This window comes from Apium graveolens, chromosome 9 (assembly GCF_009905375.1).
Source record: "Apium graveolens cultivar Ventura chromosome 9, ASM990537v1, whole genome shotgun sequence".
Taxonomy (NCBI): Eukaryota; Viridiplantae; Streptophyta; class Magnoliopsida; order Apiales; family Apiaceae; genus Apium; species Apium graveolens.
In genome coordinates this window covers 45,239,980-45,257,051 of record NC_133655.1, presented here as the reverse complement: position 1 = coordinate 45,257,051, position 17,072 = coordinate 45,239,980, and the positions used below count along the sequence as shown (strand labels likewise).

The 17,072-nt window shown below is 38.5% G+C and overlaps 1 non-coding gene across 1 annotated transcript; it reads right to left on the bottom strand.

Annotated features, from left to right (window-relative positions):
* Nucleotides 1-3,435: 3,435 nt before the first annotated feature.
* Nucleotides 3,436-3,542, bottom strand: LOC141688154 (small nucleolar RNA R71). Its single transcript, XR_012561616.1, has one exon. It is a non-coding gene; the product is annotated as a small nucleolar RNA R71 (small nucleolar RNA).
* Between the last annotated feature and the right edge of the window lie 13,530 nt (nucleotides 3,543-17,072).

Genomic DNA, 17,072 nt, shown 5'->3' with positions numbered 1-17,072 from the left:
TTCTTGGGAGGCAACCCAATTTTGTTGTACATTAGTAGGTAGAAGAAGCAAGAAGAAAATAAAAAAACACAAAAAATGAAAAAAAAATTGGGGGCCAAATACAGTAGCACGATGCGTCGGCACTGAGGAAGCGGGGCGGCCGCGCTGAAAATCCAGAGACACGGCGTGGCCGCGCTACCTAGCGGGGTGGCCGCGCTGAAATATCAGAAACACGGCGCGCCCACGGTGAGGTAGCGCGCGGTCGCGCTGGTCCCCGAATTCTAAAAAAATATAACAGCTGGGAATTAAAGAAAAAATTGGGGACTTTGATTTAAAATCAATTCCTACCCGAATTTTACTCTTCCACGTCCCAAATTTCCCTCTCCAAATCAAACCCATTATTCCCACTATTCCCATAATCAATTCCCACTTCTATTCCATATCCAATTCTCTTCTCACCTCCTATATATACATACACTTATACGAAAACTTCTCCACCACTTCATAAATACTCAAAACACAATTCTCTCTCAAAAACTTATCTTTTATTCTCTCTTATTCAATCCCTATGGCACCCAAGAGACAAAGAACTCAAGTAAGCAGCAGCATCGCCGATTCTTCGAGTGCGGGTGGTGTGAGGACGAGGTTTTATACTCCCGAGGCTAAAGCGGAGTATACGAGGCTTCTCTTGAAGCCTGTAGCCAAGGAGCGTGGTTTTCTGCCATCGGGGAAGGATGGTAGGTTGTTGGAGATGATTCTGGAGATGGGCTGGGTTTCTTTTTGTGAGGCAGCCTCTGTTGTGCCCATGAGTGTTGTTTGAGAGTTCTATGCTAATGAAAAGGTGGAGAAGAATGGCTTCACTGTGGTTAGGGGGTGACTGTGGAGTACAGTGCTGATGCGAGAAGGAGGGTGATTGAGTAGCCCGCGAGGAGGCCCGGGAAGGACACTTGGAACGATAAGACGCCGGAGGAATTTGATCTGGATCTGATTGTTGCTACTTTGTGCATGCCTGATACTCACTGGAAGTTCAAGAGGGGCATGACCGATTATTCTATGTTCCCTGATTCGAGCATGAACAAGTTTGCCCGCGTATGGAACGCGTTTATTTGTGCTAACATCATGCCATCTTCTTATGTGCATGATGTGACGGTGGATCGTGCACGGCTACTGTGGGGAATTCTTCAGGGCAATTATGTGGATCTTGGGATGGTGATTTACCAGGGTATTCTGAGGTTTTTGAGGGGGAGTACTACGGGGTCTATACCCTATGCGTCCATTGTGAAGAAGTTGTGCGTGGCAGTTGCTGTTCATTGGCCAGTACACGAGCAGCTACGGATTCCGAGTGCTCCAATTGACAGCACCACTTTAGCAACGATGCAAGAGTGGGATGGAGGCACGCCTGATTTGAAGGGGCTTGGATATACTTTTGACCATCTACCTGGTGGGAGGTGATAAATGGCTTTTATACCACTTGGAACGTCTTATAATGGCTTCAATTGGTGTCTTGAAATCAAGTATTTTGTGTATTTGATGCATTTTTCTAGTGTTTGTGCATTTCAGGGTAATAATTGCATTTCTGGAGAGATTTCATCAAGAATAAGCCTTGGCATGTGGTTAGCATAGCAAGCGGGAAGTTAGGAGCAGATTGTAGCGAAGAAACGGGAGAAAAACAGAGCAATTAGAATTATTATTTCGGACTCCTAGTTCTTTTTAACTTCCAACTTCTGAGATATCTGGGTATTATGGGATTCCTATATAAGTAGTTTTGAGAGACGTTTCACAAAGGTTGGATCGTAGTATTAATCGAAGAGCGAGGAGATAAGGAAGAAGACCGTTTTAGCACACCGCAACGAAGAGGAAGCATATTTTCTTGTGATTCTTTATTTCGTTGTAATGTTGGATGGTAGTTTTCTTTACTTTGAACTTATTTACTCTTGTGACGTACTCTGGTTTAATATAAGTAGTTTTAGTTATTATTCTCGTGTGTTATTATCATATTTTCATATGAACCCATGATAATGATGAGTGTTATCATGGGCTAATCGTGATCATGGGGTCGTAATAGATTTATAATGGAATTCTTTAGTTAGTTGTTTAATACCTTAGTGTGTGATGATTGTATGATATCTAGTATTGGTTGTGCTTATTCGTCTTATGTGCGTCGCGAACATATAAGATAGGTTGTTAATCTCTTGTGAAGCGATGGTGGATCTTGAGATTTAGAAATTGCCATGCTAGCATAGGTTCATGTATGAGTATGCATGATTAGTGGGTAGCTCTAACCATTTTATTCGCCCTATGTAATCAAAAGGAATAACTTGTGCTTAAATCGTTATGTTGTCAATTTCTGTAGACATATAGGGACTCAACATAATTGATGCCTATTCAACTTCTATCTTAATTGTGGATGTTTGGTAGAATGGTATTAGTACAATGAAAGTTGGCTTTTATCAGTTTCGTGTTGTTCGATTAATATCATCACTGTTGCATGCTAAGGGTAATAACAATGACTATTGAAGGAAGTAGTAATGAAGTTGTGATCTCATTTGTGTTTTAATATTGTTAATTCAAGTGTTAATTAAGTGCTTAATTCTCATAGTTAATTGTAGTTAATAATTAGTTAATCAAATCTAAGTGTTATTATTTTAACATTGAGAAGTAATCATACATTGGTGAGTGAGTGTAATTGAACATAATTAGTCTGAGTCTCTGTGGGAACGAACTAGAAAGTATTCTATATTACTTGCGAACGCGTATACTTGCATTTATTATTAGCGCGTGTTTTTGCCCTAACAAGTTTTTGGTGCCGCTGCCGGGGACTCGGCGTATTTGTTTAGTTTATGTACTTACCATCAATGGTCATTAGGACTCAGTAATTAAGGCGTGTTACTTATTGTTTCCGGTTGTGTTTCAGGTACCTTAGCGAGTATTTATGCAAACACGTTCTCGTACTCATAAGAGGACTTTAGATACGGATGAGGAGACAGACGAAGTTCTTGATATTCCGGAGAAGATAGAATTTGAAGATTCGGATTCAGGAAGTGAGCAGAAGGAGCCAGAAATCATGGGTGATCGTATAGTTCCGGCAGATCCAGCTCTTATGGACTTTTCTCGGCCTAAAATTGATGATATTCAGGCTAGCATCATGCACCCGGCTATTAAGGCCAATAACTTTGAAATCAAGCCGGGCACTATTCAGATGGTGCAGAATTCTGTTTCTTTCGAAGGTGCTGTGACGGAAGACCCCAACATGCACATAAGGAATTTTGTCGAGATCTGTAGTACTTTCAAATATAATGGTGTGACTGATGAGGCTATCAGGCTGAGGCTTTTCCCATTCTTACTGAGGGATAAAGCTAAGGACTGGTTACATTCTGAACTAGCTGGGTCTATCACTACTTGGCTAGATCTTGTGCAAAATTTGTGGTGAAGTTTTATCAAATGGTGAAGACTGCGGCTATGAGGAGTGCTCTTACTCAGTTTGCGCAACAACCTTCATAATCTATGTGCGAAGCTTGGGAGCGCTACAAGGAAATGTTGAGAAAGTGTCCACATCATGGAATGCCTAATTGGATGGTGATCATTGGTTTCTATAATGGTTTGGGGGCCCAATCTTTGCCTAAGCTCTATGCAGCAGCCGGAGGCGCCTTGTTGGCCAAAAGCTATACTGAGGCTTATAATCTTATTGAGACTATGGCTCCAAATGAGCATCAAAACCCAACTCAAAGGATTATGCCTAGGAAGGTAGCAGGTATTCTGGAAGTTGATACAGCTACAGCTATTGCAGCGCAACTCCAAGCGCTGTCTATGAAGGTCGATTCTCTAGCCACCTATGGAGTCAATTAGATAGCTATGGTCTGTGAGCTTTGTACAGGTTCTTATGCTACGGATCAGTGTTCTCTTGTTAATGAATCTGTTCAGTATGTGAACAATTATCAGCGACCGCAACAGCCTGTGCCAGTTACTTATCATCCTAACAACAGAAATCTTCCAAATTTCAGCTAAAGTAATAATCAGAATGTTATTCAGCAACCATATCAGCAAGGCGTAAGTAAACAGTTCAATCCACCTGGATTCCAGCAGCCGCATCATTATGCTCAAAGGCAATCATATCCTCAATAAGGAGGTGCAGCTCCACCCTCTAGTGCTGATTTTGAGGAACTTAAGCTGTTGTGCAAAAGTCAGGCGATCTCTATCAAGACCTTGGAAAATCAAATCGGTCAAATAGCCAATTCAGTGCTCAATCGTCAACCTGGCACACTTCCCAGCGATACTGAAGTGCCAGGCAGGAAGGAAGCTAAAGAGCAAGTCAAGGCTATTACCTTAAGGTCTGGAAAAGTTGTTGATGCTGAAAAAGCAAAAGAAGGAGAAGCTGAAGTTGGTAATAAAGAAGCTAAGCAAAAGGAGAAAGCGGCGGAACCAAGGAAGACTACTATTGAACACACTCTGCCTAAGGGTAATACAGGGGAGAAACAGCTTTATCCTCCACCACCTTTCCCTAAGAGATTGCAACAATAAAAGCTGGATAAGCAGTTCGGTAAGTTTCTGGAGGTGTTCAACAAATGCCTAGATATGCGAAATTTATGAAGAGTATTCTTTCAAGGAAGGTGAAACTGGATGACCTGGAGACCGTTGCTTTAATGAAAGAATGCAGTGCTGTGCTACAACAAAAGTTACCTCCAAAGCTTAAAGATCTGGGTAGCTTCACCATTTCTTGCATCATTGGCAAGTTGTCTTTTGACAAGTGCCTCTGTGATTTGGGAGTAAATATCAATCTGATGTCGTTGTCGATCTTCAAAAAGTTGAACTTGCCTGATCCAAAACCCACCTACATGTCTCTACAATTGGCTGATCGTTCTATTACATACCCACGAGGCATAGTGGAGGATGTGCTAGTAAAGGTGGATAAGCTCTTCTTTCCTGCAGACTTTGTTATTCTGGATTTCGAGGAAGATAAGAAGATTCCAATAATCTTGGGGAGACCTTTCTTGGCTACAGGTCGTACCTTGATAGATGTGCAGAAAGGTGAACTTACTATGAGGGTGCAGGATCAGGATGTGACATTCAATGTATTCAAAGCGATGAAATTCCCTACAAAAGATTAGGAGTGCTTAAAAGTGGATTTGATTCATTCTGCGGTTACTTCAGAACTTGATCATATGCTAATGTCTGATGCATTAGAGAAAACCTTAGTGGGGGATTTTGACAGTGATGATGAGGATGGCAATGAGCAACTACAATATCTAAATGCTTCTCCTTGGAGGCGAAAGCTAGACATGCCATTTGAAACTCTTGGTACTTCAGACCCCAAAAATGCTGACGGAAAGCTCAAACCATCTATTGAGGAAGCACCTACCTTGGAGCTTAAACCATTGCCTGAACACTTGAGGTATGCTTTTTAGGTGATGAATCTACTCTACCTGTAATTATTGCATCTGACCTTTCAGGTAGTGAGGAGGACAAGCTCTTGAGAATCTTGAGAGAATTCAAATTGGCTATCGGATGGACTATAGGAGACATCAAGGGGATCAGCCTTTCATACTGCATGCATAAGATTCTGCTAGAGAAGGGTAGTAAGCCGACTGTTGAGCAACAGCACAGACTTAATCCTATCATGAAAGAAGTGGTGAAGAAAGAAATTCTGAAATAGCTGGATGCAGGAATCATTTATCCTATTTCTGACAGTTCTTGGGTGAGCCCCGTGCAATGTGTACCTAAGAAAGGAGGTTTACTGTGGTAGCAAATGAGAAGAACGAGCTCTTCCCCACTCGAACAGTCACAGGATGGAGGGTATGTATGGACTACAGAAAGTTGAACAAGGCCACGAGGAAGGATCACTTCCCTCTTCCATTTATTGATCAGATGCTTGACAGGCTGGCCGGTCACTAGTATTATTATCTTCTGGATGGTTATTTGGGGTATAATTAGATATGTATTACACCAGAGGATCAAGAAAAGACTACCTTCACTTTTCCATTTGGCACATTTGCTTTTCGCAGAGTTTCGTTTGGCTTATGTGGCGCACCGGCCACTTTTCAGAGATGTATGATGGCTATATTCTCTGATATGATTGGAAATTATGTCGAGGTGTTCATGGAAGACTTCTCCATCTTTGGACATTCATATGATGAATGTTTGAATAATCTTCGTGCAGTACTCAAAAGGTGTGTGGAAACTAATTTGGTGCTCAATTGGGAAAAATGTCACTTTATGGTGCGTGAAGGCATTATTCTTGGGCATAAGGTCTCTAGTAAGGGTCTCGAGGTGGACAAAGCCAAGGTAGGAGTCATTGAAAATCTTCCACCACCTATTTCTGTGAAAGGAATCTATAGTTTTCTTGGTCATGCGGGTTTTTATAGGCGTTTCATCAAGGACTTTTCAAAGATATCTAAGTCATTGTGCAACTTGCTTGAGAAGGATGTGCCTTTCAAATTTGATGATGAATGTGTGACGGCATTCGAGACTCTCAAGAAGAGTTTGATAACTGCACCAGTTATTACAGCACCTGACTGGACAAAGCCTTTTGAGATGATGTGTGATGCGAGTGATTATACGGTGGGCGCAGTTCTTGGGCAGCGCAAGAATAATCTCTTTCATGTGGTCTACTATGCTAGCAAAACCTTAAATGGAGCTCAAATGAACTACACCACTACTGAGAAGGAGCTCTTGGCTATAGTCTTTGGTTTCGAAAAATTTTGATCTTATTTGCTTGGGACAAAGGTGACAGTGTTCACTGATCATGCGGCCATTCACTATTTGGTTTCCAAGAAGGATTCGAAGCCCAGACTCATTCGTTGGGTGCTCTTGCTACAGGAATTTGAGTTAGAGATCAAGGATCGAAAAGGTACTGAGAATCAAGTAGCTGACCATCTCTCTAGATTGGAGAATCCCGAGTCTACTTCACATGATAAGACTTTGATCAATGAATCTTTTCTGGATGAGCAGTTGTTCGCAGTTCAGGAGGAAGAGCCATGGTTCGCAGATATTGTGAATTATCTTGTCAGTAATATAATGCCTTCTAATTTGAATACAGCTCAAAAGAAGAAGTTTCTGCATGAGGTAAAGTGGTATATGTGGGATGAACCGTATTTGTTTAGATATGGAGCTGACCAGATCATCAGGAGATGTATCCCATTCTGTGAGACGGAGGGGATATTACGAGACTAGCACTCCACAGTTTATGGTGGATATTATGGTGGTGAGAAGACGGCAGCTCGTATTCTACAAGCAGGTTTTTTCTGGCCTACATTGTTTAAGGATGCTCATCAGTTCATTTTAAAGTGTGATCGTTGCCAAATAGTGGGAAATCTTACGAGAAAGGATGAGATGCCGTTAAATGTGATGCTTCAAGTCGAGGTCTTTGATGTTTAGGGAATCGATTTCATGGGGCCATTTGTCTCGTCCTGCAATAATCAGTACATCTTGATGGCAGTCGATTATGTCTCAAAATGGGTAGAAGTCAAAGCTCTTCCGACGAATGATGCAAATGTAGTGTTGAAATTTCATCATAAGCAGATTTTCACAAGGTTTGGAACGTCATGAGTAATCATAAGTGATGAAGGGTCGCATTTCTGCAACCGTAAGTTCACTTCTATGATGCAACGCTATAATGTGAATTATCGTGTTGCTACTGCCTATCATCCGCAAACGAATGGTCAAGCGGAAGTGTCTAATAGAGAAATTAAGCGCATTTTAGAGAAGGTTGTTTGTTCGTCAAGGAAGGATTGGTCTTTAAAGCTCGATGAAGCTATTTGGGCTTACAGAACAGCATATAAGACTCCACTTGGGATGTCCCCGTTTCAACTTGTGTATGGTAAGGGATGTCATTTACCTGCGGAGCTTGAGCATAAGGCTTATTGGGCATTAAAGAAGTTGAACCTGGATCTAGATGCAGCTGGAAAAAAGCGAATGCTTCAGCTAAATGAACTTGATGAATTTCGACTCCAAGCGTACGAGAACAACAAAATGTATAAGGAAAAAGTGAAAAGGTGGCACGACAGGAAGTTATATCCTAAGTCATTTGTGCCGGGGCAGCAAGTTCTTTTATTCAACTCTCATCTCCGACTTTTTCCTGGGAAGTTGAAATCAAGGTGGTCTGGACCTTTTATTGTAAAAACTGTGTTTCCTCAAGGAGCGGTGGAGATTTTTGAGAATGATCCAGACCAAGCATTCAAGGTTAATGGTTAGCGTTTGAAGCATTACTATGGGGACACGGAAAACCGGGAAGTGGTTAGTGCCGTTTTATTGTCAACTTGATTAAGGTACGTACGTCAAGCTAATGACGAAAAAAAAGCGCTTCTTGGGAGGCAACCCATGATTTGTTGTTACAGGAACACTTAGAAGTTAGTAACCTATCCAAAACCACAAAAAAATCAAAAAAACAGGGCAAGGAATTTTTTTTTCCAGTAGAGCCCTGAGCGCCCGCTCAGCTCTGCTGAGCGACCGCTCAGCAAGCTGGGCGCCCGCTCAGCTTTGCTGAGCGACCGCTGAGGGCCCGACTGGGAGAAATTTTTTTAAGTCTTATAAAATCAAAAAATAAAATCTAAAAAATAAAAAAACAAAACACAGCCTCATTACCCACGACTTATTTCCCCATTATCCCATGTTTTTAACCTTCAAACCCACTCCTAATCAAATTTTACCCTAATCTCTACCCTATATATACATACAACTATTCCATATACTCCCCATACACTTTCAAATCTTAAACTCTCTCCCATATTCAAAAACACAAATCTTAAACACTTTTTCTCAGTTTCGATGGCACCCAAGAGATCTAGGACTATTGATAGCAGCAACACTGTCCCTATTGCTAATTCTTCAAGGGGTACTGCTGCGAGACCTCGTTTGTTTGATAGGGCTGCTGAGGAGGAGTATACTAGGCTTCTGGGAAAGCCGATTTTGAAGGAGAGGGGATTCTTAACATCGGGGAGGGATGGGGAGTTGTTGTCAATGATTGCTGAGAAGGGTTGGATTGCTTTATGTGAGTCTCCTGAAGCAGTTCCGATGACCGTTGTTCGCGAGTTCTCTGCAAACACGAAGGCTGAAAAGAATGGTTATTCTGTTGTGCGGGGGATGACGATGGATTATCACCCTGCGGCAATTCACCGTATGATTGGGCAGCGACAGAGGATGCCCACGGAGGAGAATTGGAACGAGAAGACTGCTGAGGATTTTGACTTGGATTTGATTTGTGCTACTCTCTGTAGGCCGGGCACAGTTTGGACCTTTAAGACTGGGACTAACGAGTATCGCCATTTTCCGACGATTGCGATGAATAGGTATGCCCGTGCATGGAATGCTTTTATTTGTGCTAATATTCTGCCTACTTCACATGCACATGAGGTCACAGTTGAGAGAGCACAGTTGTTATGAGGTATTTTGAATGAAGAGTACTATGTGGACCTTGGTGAGTTCATCTACCAAGGAATTCTGAAGTTTTTGAGGGGAGCTAAGCACATGAACATCCCTTATGCATCCATGATTACAAAGCTTTTCCGAGCAGTGGGAGTTCAGTGGTCGTCTCACGAGAAGTTGCAATTGTCGGCCGCTCCCATTGACCCCGGGACTCTGAATGTGATGCAGGAGTGGACTGGTGGAGATCCCGAGGAGCATGGGCTGGGTTATCGTCTTCCAGGAGGGCGTCCAGTACGCGGTGCTACCATGGCAAGACCGGGGCGTGATGAGGCTAGTTCTTCTAGAGCTCAGGAGGGTGCTGGGATGGCTGATGCCCAGTATAGGAGGCTGTCAAGGAGGATGGATGCTATGTACGAGACGCAGAGCAGGTTTGCTCAGGAGCTCACCCTTGCGCTTGGGACTGCTTTTAGAGGCCTTGGAGCTGACATCCAGTGGCCAGTTTTTGGTGAGGAATCTGCATATCCGCCTCCTGATACTCCACCCTCTGAGGGTGATGATGATGATGATGATCTCTCTGAGTAGGTATACCCTATGTTCCTTTCTACTACCTTCACTAGGGACAGCGAAGATTTTAAGTTTGGGGGTGGTAGTTGAGGAATATTTTGTGTGTGTCATATATTTGCATATTCATGATAGTTTAGTTCATATAGTTGCATATTTTTTTCCATATAGTTTTTTTTTATTTTATAGATTTATTTATCATGTCATGTAGCTCATGCATACACAATGATCCCTTTTGCGTTGCTTTGCCTATTAATTTGTGATGTTGATGCGAGTGTAGTGATAGCGTTAAAGTAAAGTTGAGTCTTGTAGGTTGACATGCATGCTAGAAACACTTGTAATTTCACTAAATCTTAGAGAATGCTTAGGGACTAGATTGTTGTTATGGTTTGATGGTTTTCGAGGTTAACATATTGATTATGCTTAGAATTTATAATAGGTTCTTAGTGATTAAAAGCATGAAAAGAAAAATTGGAGTAAAAAGTGGAATTCATTGCTAATAGTGGCTAGGCGTCAAATGACTAGTAGCCGGCTCGTATTTTTATGCGAGTAGTCTAGGGTTGAGCAAGATGGAGCGAAACGCACTTGCTCAGAAATTTTGAAAAAAATGAAGAAAAAAAATAATAGAAAAAGAAAAGAAAAGAAAAAAATAGAGAGTTAATGCATAATTGATCACGAGTGGGCTCTTTGGTATTCGAGTTATTAAGTTCTTAGGGGACTTTGTGCCTAGTGACCTAAGGCTTTTATAGTCTGGGATCCACTAACCTAACGCTCGCTACATGGATGTCATTGCATAAGTCTTTTGTGGACCTCACTCATTGCACGGTCAAATAAGCATTTATTTGTGTGATAAATAAAAAGCATGATTCCGTAATAAGCTCCAGTAATCTTGAAGTGTTATAAGTCATTTTGTGCCTAGAATTTTATTCTTCGTATAATCATGTGATTACCTTGAGGATAGTCAAGTTATGATAATTGATCTAGTTTCGAAGCATATCTGTTAAGCATCTGCACATGTTTTCGGTGGAATGTTAGTTTGCATGATTTGATTGATCTTTGTTCGCCTAATTGTATTTGTTGAGAGGTCGTAAGTTGGTTGGTTTGGTCATAGTAAGGGGGATCATTGCATTTCATATAGATTGCATTCATGCATGTTTTTGTTTTGTTTTTGAGTCTGTGACGCTTGAGGACAAGCATCGATTTAAGTTTGGGGGTGTGATAAGTGGCATTTTATACCACTTGGAACGTCTTATAATGGCTTGAATTGGTGTCTTGAAATCAAGTATTTTGTGTATTTGATGCGTTTTTCTAGTGTTTGTGCATTTCAGGGTAATAATTGCATTTCTGGAGAGATTTCATCAAGAATAAGCCTTGGCATGTGTTTAGTATTGCAAGCGGGAAGTTCGGAGCAGATTGCAGCGAAGAAACGGGAGAAAAACAGAGCAGTTTCCAGTAGGGGTCTGAGCGCCCGCTCAGCTCTGCTGAACGACCGCTCATGAAGCTCAGCGCCCGCTCAGGAATGCTGAGCGGCCACTCAGGGACGGAAAATTAGAATTATTATTTCGGACTCCTAGTTCTGTTTAACTTCCAACTTCTGGGATATCTGGGTATTATGGGATTCCTATATAAGTATTTTTGAGAGACGTTTCACAAAGGTTGGATCGTAGTATTAATCGAAGAGTGAGGAGATAAAGAAAGAAGGCCATTTTAGCACACCACAAGGAAGAGGAAGCATATTTTCTTGTGATTCTTTATTTCGTTGTAACGTTGGATGCTAGTTTTCTTTACTTTGAACCTATTTACTCTTGTGACGTACTCTGGTTTAATATAAGTAGTTTTAGTTATTATTCTCGTGTGTTATTATCATATTTTCATATGAACCCATGATGACGATGGGTGCTATCATGGGCTAATCATGATCATGGGGTCATAACGGATTTACTATGGAATTCTTTAGTTAGTTGTTTAATACCTTAGTGTGTGATGATTGTATGATAGCTAGTATTGGTTGTGTTTATTCGTCTTATGTGTGTCGCGAACATATAAGATAGGTTGTTAATCTCTTGTGAAGCGATGGTGGATCTTAAGATTTAGAACTTGCCATGCTAGCATAGGATCATGTATGAGTATGCATGATTAGTGGGTAACTCTAACCGTTTTATTCACCCTATGTAATCAAAAGGAATAACTTGTGCTAAAATCGTTATGTTGTCAATTTCTGTAGACATATAGGGACTTAACATAATTGATGTCTATTCAACTTCTATCTTAATTGTGGATGTTTGGTAGAATGGTATTAGTACAATGAAAGTTGGCTTTTATCAGTTTCGTGTTGTTCGATTAATATCATCATTGTTGCATGCTAAGGGTAATAACAATGACTATTGAAGGAAGTAGTAATGAAGTTGTGATCTCATGTGTGTTTTAATATTGTTAATTCAAGTGTTAATTAAGTGTTTAATTCTCGTAGTTAATTATAGTTAATAATTAGTTAATCAAATCTAAGTGTTATTGTTTTAACATTGAGAAGTAATCATACATTGGTGAGTGAGTGTAATTGAACATAATTAGTCTAAGTCTCTGTGGGAACGGACTAGAAAGTATTCTATATTACTTGCGAACGCGTATACTTGCGTGTATTATTAGCGCGTGTTTTTGCCCTAACATGAGGCTAGCTACTGGGCCACTCAGACGAGCAGGACTGCGTAGAGATCTTAGCTAGGCGAGGAGGCTGGTCCATCGCAGCAGGAGCAGGAGGAAGCAGGAGCGGATATTGGGGCCGGTATGAGCATCGTACAGTATAGGCATCCAGCGAGGAGGATGGATGTGATGCATGACATCCATAGTCGGTTTGCACGTGATCTCACCCCGGCACTAGGGACTGCATTCAGATCCACGGGTGTCAACATCCAGTGGTCAGTATTTGTGAGGCCTCCGTGTATCCACCTCCAGACATGCCTGACACTCCACCCATTGGGGGTGAGGATCCTGATTCCGAGTAGGTATGCCCGATTTTTTACTATTACCTTTACTGAGGACAGTGAATATTTTAAGTTTGGGGGTAGTAGTTGAAGGAATATATGTGTGAGTCACATATAGTTTGCATATTCCTGATAGTTTAGAGCATATAGTTGCATATTTTGCCTTGCAATTTTTTTTATTATTTTTGTAGTTTTTATGATAGTTTGTTCATATAGTTTATGCATTTGCATAATAACATGATCTCTTAGATGATTTTTTCCGATTGACTTGTGATATTGATGCTAGTGTAGTGATGTCGTATTTAGTGATGTTAAATCTTGTCGGATTGATTTGCATGCTAGAGACAATTATATTTCACTAAGTCTTATGGGTTGCTTGAGTGCTAGATCATGGTCATGGTTTGTTTTTTTATCAAGCTTTAATTGCTTGTTTATATTTAGAATTTAGGATATTCTCTTAATGATAAATAACATGGATTTTTAAAAATTGGAGAAATTTGATTTCATTGCTAGTTGTTGTGGCTAGGTATCGATTGGCTAGTAGCCGGCTCATATTTATATGAGTAATCTAGGGTTGAACGAGATAGAGCGAAACGCACTCGTTCAGAAATTTGTGAAAAAAATAAAAAAAGAAAAAGAGAAAAATAGAAAAAAATAAGTGTTATGTATAATTGATTACGAGTGGGCTCTTTAGTACTCGAGTTATTAAGTTCTTAAGGGACTTTGTACCTAGTGACCTAAGGCTTTTATAGTCTGGGATCCGCTAACCTAACGCTCGTTACATGGGTACTATTGTATAAGTCTTTTGTGGACCTCACTCTTTGCACGGTCAAATAAGCATACTAGTGTTATTTTGTTGTGAATAAAAGCATGAATCCATATAACATCTCTAACTTGGAAATTTGGGGAGTGCATTATTTAATACTCCCTCTGTCCTTTTCGGTTGTTTATATTTTTGAGATAGTGTCCGGCACACATTTTAAGGTGCATATAAAGTATAGTTCTGTAAAAAAAATTACAATTTTATTTTTCTGAATAAAAATTAAAACATTCAACTTTTATTCAGAAAAAAGAAAATTATAAAAATAAGTTACATAACTATAATTTTTATGCACCTTAAAATGTGTGTCGGACACTTTCTCAGAAATGTAAACAATTGGAAGGGACTGAGGGATTATTTAATAATATTTGTTGTTGGTGGGATTCAAATTTTTAAACTTATTTGTATATCTCTAAATAATAACACAAAGATTTGTTGTCAAAGGGATTCGAACATGTGAGATTGAGTTTTAATATTCAGATCTAACGATTCTGATTATTTGATTAAGAAGATCTGATAGTCGTGAGATGGGAAAATCAAAATGGAGTTTGAACCATATTATATCTCATTCTGGTTATTATAGCTTAGTATAGATATATTTACTTTGTCTATAAGAATTACGAAATTAAGAAAAGGGTTGCTCACGAGATGCATGTTAAATTGTTTAACTATAGATTGAAAAATGTAATAATCTTGTCATCATTCTTAATAGAGTTAATTTCACTTTGCAACCCCCACCTTTCAATTAAAATCAAAATAGTATATCTACTTTGTAAAACACAGTTTGCAACCCTTAACTTTCAATAGTATCTTCAACATGCATCCCTTCCAGTTATAAAAATTAAAAATGAGATGTTAATATTAATAATTTAAATTTCAAATCAATAAAAAAATTTATTTTAATGATAATTTTATATGAAAAAAATTATACCCACCCGTTCTTTACTTTGGTGACAGAAAATCGGCACGAATTTTAAAATTTTCGTAAAGTATGCACGATTAAATAATTTTAATTATTTTTTATTTTAAATAAAAATATAATGTTTAATTTTTTATCTAGAAAAAGAAAATTTTAAAAATAAATTATAGAATAAATTTTATAGTAGCCTTAATGTGTGTCAAGCACGAGGAAAAAATAAGTAAAAAATCAGGGAGTAGCTATTTTCCATTAGTAATGCTCTAAATTAATCATAATGTTAAATACTTAAAATATATTTATCAAGCAAAATATATATTTTTATGTATAATCATAAAGTTTCTAAATATATTTATATTTTAAAATTTTAAAAATTATATTGAGTAAAATATAAAATAATTGATATTAATATTAATTTGAAATTCTAAATTTTAGTTTAATTTAAAAAAATAAAATTATTATTTAAATATTATGTTAAATTTCAATTTTACTCTTCAAAATATAATATTTTTAACAAAATATTTAAAGGGATGCATATTGGATTTGATGTCTAAAGTTAGGGGTTGTAAACTGTATTTTTGAAAGTAAGTATATAGTTTTGTTATTGAATGAAAGGTAGGGGTTGTAAAATGGAATTAACTCTTCTTAATAATATATATTTTTACGGAGAATTCGACCTTCAAATTGGAAGAGAAATAAATACCGATAATAAATATAAATTATATTCAAGGATTAAGATAATAATATATTATGGAATTTCACGTGATAACTTGTTAAAAATATATTAAAAAAGGTAATAATCATGTCATCATTCTTATTAATATATAATTCTACTAAGAACTCGACCTTTAAATTCGAAGAAAAATAAATAACGATGATAGATAAAAATAATATTGGAAATGAGTAAACTTTTGGGTTTAAAAGTTCATGACCAGCATCATCAAATGAATTTAAGCTTGACTTTTCAGTCTTATATTGTGTTTATTGATTTGGTTTCATCTTTCACTGAAACTAGTTTTGTAGCCCCTGCAAGTCACCTGCGTGATCTAACAGTATTTATTTTAGCATTTGTATACATGTCTGTAAAATGGAATTTATTCGGCTGTGAAAATATTTCTGTTTGCACATTAATCTTTGTTGTAAGGATGAGTTTGTTTCCGTTTATATTTTTAGTCACAGTCATTTTTTAAATTCAAATGTTAATGAACTATATGTACATGTTATTTAGTTAAACAAAATATGCTGTGGTGTGAGATACACTTTTTTTCAATTTTCTATGCTACCTTCTTAAATTATGTACTTGAAAATGTTTGAGCTTTTTGGATTCTACTCATGATGCCATATAACATGGAAATTCTGACAAAATAATAAAATTATTTAACATATAAAATGTGATAATATTACTGATATGGAATAAAAACAACCATAATTACGGAGTTAATGTCGCATTAATTAGATCTGATTTGGTCCAAAGGAAAAGTCCAATTAATAAGGCTCAAAACCCTAATTATTTATTAATTTTTTCATTAATAAAGGGGTTAATTAAGCATATAACAAGTAGCCTCCAAGCAAGCTAAATTCAAAAGGAAACTAATTTCTGCTTTCAATGACTCCAAAGTCCAATCCCACCAAGTCTCCCAATTCTACCAAAATCCTTAGACTTTCAATATCTATATAAAGGGTCTTGCTCTTCAATTTTAGAACAACATTTTGAAAAAGAGCTCCATATGTCATCACCATGATACCCCGTATTGGATCACAAATTTAGGCGTCACAAAGTCGCAAAGGCGGTCTACAAGCCACGAGGCCATTACCTAAAATGTCATTTTAGACTCAGTCCTCGAAGGACATCAAAGTCACTACGTTCTTGGTGTGTTGTTGAGTGGCATTTATGACACTTTATAACGCTTTATTAAGCTTTGAATTGGTGTATTTGTACTCAATTTATTGGTATTTTAATGTATTTTCTAGTTTTTTTGCATTTCAGGCATTAATCCGGGATTCAGGTGAATTAGCATTATTTTGGTGCTAATATGGTGTTAGGATGGTGTCCATGGAATAAAACTCGGGAAACCAACTCATTGCAACAAGAATTGAAGAAAAGAAGAATTTTCTCCAGGAGCACGGCGCGCTCGCGCTAACATAGCGCGCGCCCGCGCCCAAACTATAAAGATGCAGCGCGCCCGCGCTGATGAAGTGCGCGCTGATGAAGCATGCGGCCGCGCTAGTTCCGGATGTTAAAATCCTGATTCTACTTGGCTTCTAATTGGAGGACTTCTACTTTGCATGGGTTGCTATATATACCTAAATAAAAGACATTTTGTGACGGCCTCAACCCCGGGGTCAGGAGTTGACGTCATCAACAATCACCATAACAAACATAATATAAACAATTCCAAGATAGAATATAAATACGACCCCTAATTCCAAGATCTTTTCCAGGTTTAAGTATGACTTA